We start from the raw sequence: 12,486 nt of genomic DNA on the forward strand, positions 1-12,486 counted from the left end.
ATTTATTTTCCACTAAAATTGGTATGTACTAATCAGATTAACTGCAACACTTTACCTCAGTTTGCTTATAACAGTCTACAGTTTCATGTTCTAAACAATTTATGTTAAAAAACTCCAAGACGCACTTAAATTGCACAGCTAAAGGTAAAGGAGTTCCTAATTTAAAGGAAAACCAACCAATATCCTTAGAATATTCCAGAAACAAAGAATGTTTGTGTTTTGCTTTATTACTACCATTCCTTTGTGTCTTGTTTTTATATAGAAAATTACCTAATTTTCCAAGGCAATACGGTTTCATTTTTTTCAGTGCACTGGGGTACAAAAAACCAGCACAAGATGCTGACAGGTTTCAGGAAACAAACAGCCAAAAACTCCCACCTTATAAATACGTTTAGAAAGTAAGTATTTTCATACTTGTCAGCTTTCTCTGAAAGAAATCTTCAATCCAGCCTGCCTCACAAAGGAGAATAAGGAAGTTCTGTAGTGATATAGAATAGAATATTGGGCCAAATTTAGTAAGAATTGTTACTTTGAAAATACATATGTATACAGTGCATATGTCATTGTGTCTGTTCAGTGCATTTTGCTTTAATTATATTCCCCTTTTTTTAATTAAAATATCCACTAATATAACATTACTAAGTTTGTGTTCAGATTATGATTTTCTTTCATGAAAAATATTCAAAAGATCATAGTCATTTTGCCATAGAAACATTATTATGGAAACTTTCAACTTAATGAGGGAGATTTAGTCCATACTGGAGAAACCAGTTATGCTGTAATTTTAACTTACATAAATGTTACAGCAGTTTCCCTTGCTGAATCAGGCTGGTCTTAAGTCATAAAAATAATAATTGCTGAGCACGTTAGTATATATGTGACCTGATGCAGCTTATCGAAGAAAACTGAAAGATGATTGATTAGCCTGTGCAAGCTGGATTATAGCCTGGACAATTCAGTATTTTGCATAAATTTGGATTACTCGAATTTTTCCATCTGGTCTACCACTATCCATTCTAACAAGCAAATATATTAACCTCCTGTTTTTAATATGCTTATTATTTTTTGTTCAGCTTGAAGACTTTCTCCACTGAAAAAGCAATACTGATCGCAGTGAAGCCAATAGTATTTTTTTAATGTAAACTCTTTATGCATTTAGGTGCATATGTATGTTGTGCATAAATTCCAGCATCAGATGGAGCATTGGTAGCATGTATAATGTCCTTTTGCATATGCCATTTTCAAGTTGTCTTTAGCATATCACTGTAAAGTTGAGATCAGACTATGACATACAGTCCAGTAGTGCAAGATGTTACAAGGCAGACTTGTCATTAGTTATTTAGATGGAATGGATTTATGAGAGAAAGCTGGGAATGCACATGACAAACTTTATCTGAAGCTGAGCAATTTAAGGTACCTTAAAGATCAAAAAATAACCCAAAATTCTTAATACATTGTAATTTTAAAAAAGGGCTATTTTGTGTAATACCTATAGTTATGTGTGTGGTTGCCATTTAAACAGAGTATTTTAGACCATTAAATCCAATTCTGTTTTAGGCTTCTGTATTGTCATATAAAACACTAACTGTAGAAATGCATCCCTTTTTTGATTCCATCCTCCCAGTAGGTTCAGTTTAATGTGATAGAGTAACAACTCAGATTTGAGGTTTCTTCTGTACCAACTAAAACTGATAGCAGAACTTCTGCTTCTGCAGGTAATAGATTTAGGTGCTCTAAATCAAAAGGGGCCTTATGTTAGGTACTAGTGTGTCAGAGGAAATCAACATCTGAGTGGGTAGTACTTGAGCTGCTTGCTGTTGAAATCAAAGACAAGTCTGCCATTGATAGGAGCAAAGGAGGCTTGGATTCTGCTGGCAGTGGTTTTAAAAGTTTGAGAGGATAATCCCTGAGAATGCTAAGGTGGAATGTGGGACCAATGGGTGAACCCTGGCTACTGACATTTTGAGGGATGTTAGCTGATGCCTCAGTTCAGGCTGTCATGGTCAGTACCAGTGCAGCTGGCATTGTCAAGACGTGGAACTACACCAGTGGTAGTGGTAGTGGAAGGTTTCAAGCTAAATCCTCATTTACACCAAAGTCCTTTAATGTTGATCGTGGTTTCATGCCGGTCATATTTAGTGGCTGCTGTAGTGCATTTCTAACATGAATTACTTCTTATGGCCATTTCTCTTTGTAGTTTAATATACGTGTCCATATTAACCAGGAACTAGTCCAGAGTTATGTTAATTTATCATGTAATTGTCAGATATTTTTAAAACCTGTTGATCAGTAATTGTGTAAATTTGCAAGTCATTCAGTTGGCTAACTTCAATACGTCATGCTTCAACAGATGCATTAACTGTCACAGTAAGGACGTATTTCTTCAAAATTACTTCTGGCTTCTGCACATACATTACAGGAGCATACATCTGTCAGGGCATAGCATCTTGCAAGGTAACAATTTTAAACCATAAATAATTAGCCTCTGTAACTTCCTAGTTTCAAGGTCTCCCAAGAATCAATTTTTGTAGTTTATTCACTTGTTATTAAGAGCAAAAATGTGTGAGGTTTATTTCTAGAGCACTTGATTCACTTTTTATTTTGTGTGCTTCAGAACTGTATCATGAAGTATAACACTTCAATCCTTCTTCTTCAAAAGGAAAGAAAATAGCTAATGTTTCTGTAGCTTGTGAAAAGTCACAAGAACGGAGAAGTAGGCAAGTACAAGTTATAGCTGACTTTCATTTGTCACTTTTGAATTTCCTGATTTATGACCCTTCTTTCTCTTTCACACTGTTGAAATGTATTTAAAAAGATTTGTATGTAATGTTTCTTGTCTGCTTTTTGTCTCTAGAGGAAAGTGTGCTCTATTCGCATTTATATAAGCTGGAATCATATTTTACAATCGCTGTTGATTATTTTTCCCCCAAATGCAGTACAAGAGGAAAATGAATGTGGCAAAGACTGGTTTCCAGAGTTTGGTCTTCTGTAGAAGCTGAAATAAGGAGATGTGAAACTGCCATTTTCCTTACAAATGACTGTAAAGAGAGCATTACTTTCTGAGTGAGCTTTTTCTGGGGAAGAGGGGGAGAAACCCTAGAATATGGAGGCTCATCAGAACCCTTTTGCTAACGGGTAATTTTGGTTTTCTCTCATGACTGAGGAAATATCATGTATGAATTTATAAATAATTGCTTTCAGTTATTTCTTTTGTATAAGCTGCCCAGTACCCTTGCTGTTGTATAAGTTGTGTTTCATGGAATAGTGTGAGTATGAAAAAGCTAATTTTTGGTTTTTAATCATCTGTGGATGCCACTATGAAAGCTGACATTGTTAAAGCCACTACAGAGTTTTCTATGAATACTTGTAAGAATTGCTTTGTTATATATAAACCTAAATAAAGAGATTGTATTGATACAGAGACATTGGATAAGAACATTTAAAAGGCTATTCCTTAGGTCTAAAAGAAAAGGCTTGCTGTAAAATGGTGCATTATTCCATTTATTAAAGATCGTATTAATGACAAACGTGGTCTTCTGTGGGTTTTTCATGGTACTACTGGCCATGAGTAATAAGACACTCCAAGGAATTAGAGGAAAACCCCTGTTGCAGCTATGTTTTGGTGATTGAAGGATAAGGCACTGCTTCATTATTGACAGCTGAACAGGACTTTCAGACACCTTAGGCATGTGACAGTGCACTGTTGTCTGATAACTATGAAATAATAAGGGCTTGCCAGCGTTACATTAGCGCAGTGTCTTTGCTTGCTTTTTTTGCCCATTCTCACTACTCAGCCATTTAAGATGCTTGTACTGGCAACTAAATACAGCTTTATGTGTGCCAAAGCAGTAGGCCTTACAGAGCCTCTTGTCACACCTTGTCTGTCTGATAAGTGTTTAAATACAGGAAAATAAAAGGAGGAAAAAACAGTAACACTGAAAAGCCCCAAACCAACCAACCAAAAAAAACCCCAAAATAAACCCAAAACAAACCAACCAACCAAACAAAAACCCACCAAAAAAGCCAACCAGAAACAGTAAAAAAAGAAAGCAGGAAAAAAGAGGCATTAAACTAAATACTTGTCTCTTTCACTTCTTGTTGCTCTTCAGTGGAGCGCAGCATGGATGGCAACCAGGCATGAGGGAGGAATGCAGCAACAACCTTTGCAGGTGGGACAAGAATTAAAATAGCAACCCTCTATCCTTCCCACACAAACTATTGCACTCTTTCCCCTTCATATGAAGAAGAATGTCACAGCACTCTTGCAAGCAGCAGCTTTTCCAGCCCAGAGCTGCTGTCCTGTCTATCAGAACTAGAGAAGATGGATTAAGTCAATATAAGGGCCCTGCTGACTTGCATGATCCAGAAGTTTGCCTGCTGTGCCTCCTGAAGGTAAGGTGCTGGGAAGAGACAGGTTTGTTTTTTTCCACTGCAGTCTCCTTTCCTCTAGTTTCCCTTCATTTGGTCATGCTTGTGGGGAACTTGAAGCTGAGTCATTAACTGGAATCACCACCATACAAATGGTAGATAAACCCCATACACATTTGGTCTCATCTTTCTCATCTCATTGGTGAGGAAGTCTGTGCTCCATGGCCTGATTGCTACTAAGGGAGGCAGCGGGATGCTGAGGTTTTAGCTCATGGATGCTTGTCCATGTGAAGAACAGAGGGAAATGAATGCAAAAGCTGACTAGAAGCAAAATATTAGATCTCCCCTTTAAATAAGAAACAAGCTCCATCTTCCTTTCCCCTTTTTCATGCAAACACTAGCTGAGTTCTGAGATTTTGTTCCCTTGGTGTTCCACAGGGCTCAGTACTGGGACCAGTTCTCTTTAATATCTATCGATCTGGAGGAGGAGCTAGAATTCACCCTCGGTGAGTTTGCAGAACTTAACAGCAACTTTTATTCAGTTTTTGCTTTGCTAATGGGAAATTAAAGTGAAATAACAATAATTATATTCCCCTTTGTTCCAGAGCAGTGATGCTGCTGCAGAATGCACTTTGTGGAACACAACCATGTCAGTCTTCCATTTGTTTCCATTCAAGGTTTTATTTCCCCATTTACTTTTTGCTAATTCTGGTGTTACAGAAATTCACACACAGGAGATTATAGACATCTGCTCACTACCATGACCCAAAGCACATTCTATTATATAAGAAGGTTAATATTCCCCAGGCAGGAAAACTCAACTGTACCAAAATGTTTTTATCTCTATAAATTCAACTTCTCCTGTTAGGCTGAAAGGTTGTCATTCTCCACCAAATGAAGAAGTTGGAATGTTTTCATGCCTAGAATTTAAATGGCACACTTGTGTTTTCTGCTTTTATGTCAGGGGATCTTCTTCTTTCAGCTCTTAGTACAACAAGGAGGGTCTGTGAGAAATCCACAAATGGTGATATGAGCTGAAGTCATACTTTGGGGGATCGCTCATGCCTCTTTTACAAAGACAATAAATAATGCTTCCTGAGGACAGCTGATCTGTGGAAGATGACTAAGGAAAGCAAGTCCGTATTGTACTATGCAGTGTCTGAACAAATGGCTTTTCTAGATGGGGCTGGTATGGGCACTGGAAAATGTCAGGGATACAAACACCAAGAGAGGTTGGAAAGGTCCAGGTACGTTTCAATTCCTAACGGGAAGGACAGGAGCTTCCCAAGACCCTCTATCACAGTCCAAGCACCTTTGGAGAATTAGGACATACACCCAGTACAGAAGAGGCATGATTTAAGCAGATGATGGGCAAAAGCCGGTGGGCAGCGTCTCAATTGCATGAGGTAGATTTGAGGAAGAGGAAAGAGCACGGAGGGAGGGTAGACATCAGCATCTGGACTCAGCATTTGTCTTTGGCCCTGTTTCTCTGTAGTTCCAGCCAGCTGCTAATAGGGAAGGATAGGATGAGGGTACAGAGATTGCACAGCTCATTCCACTGGAACAGGCTCCCCAGGGGGGTTGTGGAGTCTCCTTCTCTGGAGACTTTCAAAACCCAACAGAATGCGTTCCTATGCAGACTATCCTAAGTGATTCTGCTCTGGCAGGGGGGTTGGACCTGATGATCTCTTGAGGTCCCTTCCAACCTCTGATATACTGTGATACTGTGTGATTTTACTAGTGTCACTGCTTGCAACAGGCCTGCAAGCACCTCCTAGGCAGGTTTTTTTGCTTTCCCCTGTCATTTAGTGTAACCTTTGTTTGTGAGAAGTTCATGCCACAGGGTGCAAGATTTCCTAATCAGAATGAGCAGAAATATGATTTTCATAAGGTACTTCTATGCGTGTGCAACTGTGTGATTAAGAACTGAGGTTACTTTGTGCTCTGTTCCCAGTTTTGTTGCTGACAGTTCGTCTGTATGTTTTGCAGTGACTGGTATTTCTCCAGTCTGCCATAATATTGAAATTAGATCTCTCTTCTCAATCTCTTTCTCCCTCTCCCCCTTTTGTCTTACTGGAAAGGTAATAATTGAGCCCTGCAGATAAACAGGAAATTCTAGCACCTGCAGGTCTCTGAATTAGTTAAAAAATCAGACTCAAACCATTATAGCAAGTTGTAGGTCTTACTCTATTCCATGAGGTAGGTGTTGCTGCAGGAGCTAAGGTACATATGGGTGGCCAGAGAATCTCCTGCAGGAGGGAGGCCTTACAGGATTTCTGGTGAAGTAGGAAGTATTTATTGTAAACCTGCATTTCTGTTGCCATGCCAAAAATTTTCTTGCAGAACCATTACAAATTCTGAATCAAGCCTTGGAAACAGCAGCTAAAAATCACTATTAAGCAGGCTAATTTTATTTATTGTTTGCTTCTGGAAAACCAGAATGCAAGTAAACTGTGTGTTTGAGCCTTACCCTGGGGTCATGAGGAATAGAAATGTGCTTTTTAAGGCACAGGCAAGCAGAAGTTCCTATCTGCTTACATGAGCCACAAACTGAGACTATAAGGAGACATGAGGAATTTGTAACCAAACAGTAGCAAGCAGCAGTATCATGAAGGGTTGTACTGTGTAAACCCTAGCATAGCAGCCAGCCACAGGAGGTACTTAGAAGGTTTCTTCTGTTGCAAACCAGCAAGCTGCAAGGTTGGGAAGCCTTGTTTCTGGAACTGTTTCCAGTTAGAGTGCAGGAGGCTGGCAGAGGAATTGAACTCTGCTAAGAGAGGGATGGAGGGAAGCAGGAGAAAGGGCAGGCTGGTTCATGATCCACCCCTGGTAGGATGCCATGTGGGAGACCTCTGGCTCTGTGCTGGTGTATGGCAGAGCTGAACAGCAGCTCTTGCACAGTGAGTTTTTCCTCAGCATGCAGCATGAGGCAAATGTGCTTAGGTGGTTGCCACTCTTCTTGGGAGAGAAGGGCATAGCCCAGCATACAGTTCAGAGTGGCTGTCATGCTGCTGTTTATCCTGCAACAAAAGGGTTTCTGTGAGATGCCAAACAGGTTGCAAGCATGTCCACATCACCTCCCTCCAACCACCACTGCACAAACCTGCTGCTTTGGGTAGAATGTTGAGACTTCTTGGAAAAGACCCCAAGTAGACCTAGTCCAAAGATCTTATCAATGTCTATATCTGAGGGTATCAAGATGAAGGTGATTGATAGTGTCTTTTTGGTGGTGATAGGACAAGGAACAAGGGGTACAAGATAGAACACAGGAGGTTCCACCTCAACACGAGGAGACACTTCTTTACAGTGAGGGTGACAGAGCACTGGAACAGGCTGCCCGGATCAGTTGTGGAATCTCCTTGGCTGGAGACTTTCAAAACCTACCTAGACACGTTTCTGTGCAGCCTGCCCTAGTGATCCTGCTTTGGCAGGGGGGTTTGACTTGATGATCTCTGGGGGTCCTTTCCAACTCCTAACATTCTGTGATTCTGTTATTTACTGGCTCTGCTCAAAGGATAAGAGAAAGCCTGCAGGCTTCCTACTATGCAGCATCAGCTGAGCCATGCAAACCATAACTGCTGGAGATGTTCTTGCTGAGCACTGTGAGCCTGATTCTCTGGCTGAGCACTGCATGGTGTCTTGGCTGCCAACAGCAGTGGGGTTTGGGGCTTTGCCCAGCTTTCTCTCCATCTTCTAAAAGATCACATCCTCTCAGTGATGGCTCTTTGGCTCTGCTGGAGGCAAAGTCAGGCTGAGTGTGAGGTGCAATGCATGAGGATGATGCAATGAAGACAAGCTGCTGTGTAGTTGAGATGTAGCCAAACTAGTTCAAAGCTCCCCTGCCCCCATGGCTGAATGCAAGGAAGATCCAGAATGCTCCAGAACATCTCCAAGTAGATGTTTTCCCAAATCAGAAAATCCCATGTTCCCACCTCATCACACATTCTTCTGAAGTTAATCGAACTATAGGGATAGTATATGTATGTGGAAACAGAAGCAAAATAATTCTGTCCGTGCCTTTCAGTGCATGAATAAGCCATGCCAATGTGCTTCTCACAATCTCTTTGGCTTTTCTAAATGTTATAAAAAGCAAACAGAAGAAAAACAAGAATATAGGCCTGAATCAGAAGGAGCAACATTCTTCTCTGCCCTCTTTACTGAAGAGTATCTATAGTTATATGTCTGTTCATCACATATAAAGTATGTTTATCATCCTACAATATGGCCATAAAATCTACATTACTGAAATACTGTGATTTATCAAATTAATTAATGTCAACATTTAAAATACTTATTTTACAGTATATATTTTCATTATACTCACAATACTGAAATCGTAACAGTGGCTTGTAGGAGCAATCAGTGTTTAATGCTTGTAAATCAAGAGTTTCCTTCTGTAGTTTGTACACATTCTTCTGTCCTGAGAACAGAAATACAGAAACATTACATCTCTAAACACAAAACAAGTATGGGCAAATGTTTGTACTATATTTAAAAGCTCTGTAAATATGTGCTTTTGGAAGATAAATTTAAAGAAAAATTACTTGCTTCCTAAAAGGATGTAAAGTTTTATTGTTGAAAGGATTATATGCATTCAGCATCCTTCTTGCAGGATACCTATTGGACGTTAAACTGTCTTGTTTAACTAGGCCACTTCTTTCAAAGGTACCAAACCCATAGATTCTGAAACACGGTGGACAGTGTGCCTTTACTGCTGCTTATTCTATTCCCTCAAGAGAACCTAAAACCAGTTGCAGTCATTGTCAGCTGATGAGAACCAAGCTTGACTCCAGTTGCCCCCTGTTCTTCAGCAGCTGGACACTGTATGGTTATTGCTTAGTGTTGCGGCTGTCATTAAACACGCATTCAGAAAACTGATCTATATTTGTGGAAAAATGTGTTGTGTGTAGGTGAACTTAGCACTGGCTTCTAAACAAATTAACCTAAACTTGGCCCAAGTAATTATGTGTGCCATGCAAGTGAAGTGAAGCACTTTCTCAAGCCTGTCCACAGTAAAATACTGCACTAAGAAACAAGTTTTTTTTGTCAAAACCATGTTAACACTAGTGAGGCACTGAAGCCTCAGGATATTATTTATATGACAACTTTTCTTAAAGATTGTACTTCATAAAATGTGGCAGGAATGCATTTTGCTGTAAGTTGTCTTTTGCTTATCTCATGTAGTTTGATTTATGTCCAAGGTCCCATCTGTTGTTTTTTGTTGTTTTAATCTTAATGCCTTATTTCAATCTGCTTGCCTCCTCAAATCCCTCAGATATTCGGAATATTAACTAGGATCTTACAGGTTTTGTGTGAAGCAAATTCTATTATATTTGTCCTATTTTTTCTTAATGTCTTTTTTTGCCTGTTGATGTAGAACACCCACACAAACAAGCAAAACAAGTTCACTTTACAGGGAAGAGATCAGAAATGCAATGAAACATCCTGGGGCATAATCTAATGTTTAGATTAGACTCACAGAATTTTAGTTTTTCAACCTTCAATATTACTTCAGGCAGTAGATTGTTCCTTTGTATGTGCTGCTTTGCATGAATATAATTTTGGAATAAGACAAGAACATTTGAAGCTACTTGGAGTATAGTAATTTTCCATAAGATTGGCTATTATTACTATTAACAGGACCTTTTTCATATATATGTAACTACGAGTCCTTGGCATAACAAAACTCTCTAAGTATTGGTTGTTTTGATGGATGCACACTGGGATTCGGGCCTATGAACGTAGTTAAGCCTCTATGACCTACGTTTCTCTACTTTTCATTTGGGGTTACTATTTTGACCTCTTTCCTGACTTATTTACATCATTTTTCTCAGCAGTTTGCAAATTGGTTCATGCAGCTCTGTGTGTTTTATCAGTCTGCTTTGAGGGCATTCTTGATTTGCCACCAACATTTGGATTTCTTTCTATCTGCAGCTTTTACTACCCACCCTATTTTAAGAAAGAATCAAGACCTTGCAGGGGGACACCTGCAATACTTAATCTCCCAACAATGACTGCAAAGCAGCACATTTTGGCAGGCTTCTGTTGAGGTGCTGAGTGCCTCATGCTAGTGGGAGGTTGGAGTGCTCATCACCTCCCAAGGGTGGCCGTTCAGTGTGGTATGCGAGCATATCAATATCAGCTCAGCTCTTGTGGACAAATGGATTGCTAAAATTGTCTGGTAGAGAGGAGCTGAGGATGCAGAGATGGATCCTATATATGTGTGATCAGACCTCACTCCAGTGAGTCTGGAGTCACTAAAACATCTGAGGTCACTAAAAGGCAGGCTTAAGTTGTACTGATAGAAGACTTGCAGCCTCTGTGGCAAAAATGAAATTAGTTCTTATTTTTTTGGATCACTGTTGGCACCATAATGTTAGGTGTTATGGTTAGGGCATCATGGATGTAAAGAGAACCCAGCCTAAAAGTTCTGTATGAAATCATATGTGTGTTGTTCAAAGTTGGCTTGCGCAGCATCTGGCAAAATGTGATAGCAGTAAGGAGTGTGACCGTGAAACAAACCCAGAGCCAGGGGAAGTGTCAGTTACAATCAGAGTCATGACTTGGCTCCGTAACATGCATCCTGAAAACAAACAGGAATCAATAACTTTACTTTTTGTCCCCTTCAAAACAGTAACAAGAATTAGAATGTGTTCAGAATATTTAAAATATTAACAAAACATGGCACACTGGTTGCAAACAATCCCAGTGTGTCTGGGGAGGATAAACTGTCCAAATGATGAAAGCCTGTCGAGCAACTGGCAGTGGATGCTGCTGCAGCAGGAACAACTGCAAAGAGGATTGCATCTTGTGTTCTTTACTGATAACTGCAGCAGAGAACCAAAATAAATGTTGCATAGGTTAACCTGCTTTAGTCCTGGGCTGTCAAAAAAGCCGTAGACAGGCTCCATTTATTTCTCCAGACATGCCAGTGTGCTGTTTTTCTAAATCCTGAGCATTTACCTATGGAGCACTATGAAGCTTAGGGTCCCTTTTTCAACATATACATGGAGTCACCAAGGGAATTACAAGTTCCCTTCACCTCCAATGTTGGCAATACACAGCCCATACTGTTCTCTGCCTCTTAGTCATTCCTGGTGAGGAGAGCACCATCTCCTAGATGTTTCACTAATTAACGGGTTATGTGGTATTTTGATGCTTTGCCACATTGTACCAGCAATGCCTGTGATGGCTACAAGAAAATGACTGAGAAGTGACTGAAGAAAAAAGAAAATGGCATGCAGTTTCTTGTCACACTATTTGTATCACAGCAATAGTATTCAGTTGCAACATGCAACTTACAGAGGACTGTTGAAAAGAATTTGGGCAAGTTATAGTAGCCCTGAACAGGCATTTGTCATAAAGACAAGAGAGAAGGATTTATTGATTCATTCAAGTCTTCAAAGTGCTTAATTCTGGTTACCTTGCATCTAAACAATACAAACGCAGGAACTAATGCTTATTTCTGTGACGCATAAATCAGGTTAAGAGGATGCTGGCAGTTAACGCGTGTTTTAGAAAGACTGAAGATGCAACTAATCTAAGGGAGCGTAAACAGCAATTACCGGAAAAGGGGGTCAAGTCTGCCTGGATATTAGCGACCTATCTGGTGCAATCATCAGTAACGCTAAGCTGGTGACAAAGCAATTGGCTGAACCGCTGCCTAGCCCTCGTCCTTTCAGACGGCTAAAAATAATTCAGCAGCCCCACTTTTAACGTACAATCGTATCCTTGGGCCAGACTGCTAGACCAAGGCACACTGCAGCCGCCATCCTTGCCGGGTACCCGGCTTCCACGTGACTACGGCTACCTTGCCTAGTCCGGGCACTGCAGCTGGACGCGGAAAAGCGAGGCGTGGTCTCACGGACCCCCAAAACATGTCCGGCGCCTGACTCGCTACTCGTCCTGCGGAGACGAGGGGTGGCTTTGGACCAAGGGCAGCTGCTGCCATTTCGTGCCGTACCGTGCCGCACCGTGCCCTGCCTCGTTCCTCAACCCCGGAGGGCGCCACCGCTGGCCGCATGTTGCTTTAAGCGCGGCCACCTCATCCTACCCGCTTAGGCCTGGCCATTCAGGAGTGTGTTCCGCAGCCAATGGGAGCAGCGTAGATGCGCAAAC

The sequence above is a fragment of the Indicator indicator genome, chromosome 5, assembly GCF_027791375.1.
Source record: "Indicator indicator isolate 239-I01 chromosome 5, UM_Iind_1.1, whole genome shotgun sequence".
Lineage (NCBI taxonomy): Eukaryota > Metazoa > Chordata > Aves > Piciformes > Indicatoridae > Indicator > Indicator indicator.